Below are 701 nucleotides of genomic sequence, written 5' to 3' on the forward strand. Positions count from 1 at the left end.
ACAGTTTTATGTACTCCAGATGGCTCTATGACTGTAAAAATCAAAACCTATACAATAATATAAATATAGTCGATGAGGATTGCGAATAAAAACTACAGAGCACACGGGAGGAAGTTTCACAAATAAATTTTCAGTTATTTTTCTTACTTTTAAAAGCACAGTGATTTCAGATTATGGAAAGAACTAGAGCATCGTTACTGTTTCTAGGTCACCAGTTCTCTCAACGCAGGAAAACATTAACGTAAACTGCTACGAACTTTCAAATGATTCCTGACAACGCAGCTACGCCATCTCTGCTTTTCTGGTTACTGTTTTATCCGTGTCCCCTAGAGCAGAGTCACGGGAGTCAGATAAAAATGATTGTCAGGAGTGGGATTCGAACCCACGCCCACAGAAGTGGACTGCGACCTGAACGCAGCGCCTTAGACCGCTCGGCCATCCTGACACCTATGCGTAAATAACTACTAGAAAGTTTCTCTCGTATTCCACTTTCGAGCTGTGACAGGCGAGAAAATCAGCTGCGACGGCAGAGCGAGTGCCGAGGTCAGCGTACGTGCGGTGTGGCAGGCAGAGCGAGCACTCAGTCGTGCTGTGGCCGTTGCGCTGCGCTGTGGCGTTGCGCAACGATGGGCGTAAATACTCAAGACAAGCAGTGCAGCCAGGCGGTGTGGGACGAGTCTGGGCTAAACTGCTATTTACGG

The 701-nt window shown here is 47.1% G+C and overlaps 1 non-coding gene across 1 annotated transcript; it reads right to left on the bottom strand.

Moving 5' to 3' along the window:
• Positions 1-361: 361 nt before the first annotated feature.
• Trnal-cag (transfer RNA leucine (anticodon CAG)) lies at positions 362-445 on the bottom strand. Its single transcript has one exon. It is a non-coding gene; the product is annotated as a tRNA-Leu (tRNA).
• Between the last annotated feature and the right edge of the window lie 256 nt (positions 446-701).

The sequence above is a fragment of the Schistocerca serialis genome, chromosome 4, assembly GCF_023864345.2.
Source record: "Schistocerca serialis cubense isolate TAMUIC-IGC-003099 chromosome 4, iqSchSeri2.2, whole genome shotgun sequence".
Lineage (NCBI taxonomy): Eukaryota > Metazoa > Arthropoda > Insecta > Orthoptera > Acrididae > Schistocerca > Schistocerca serialis.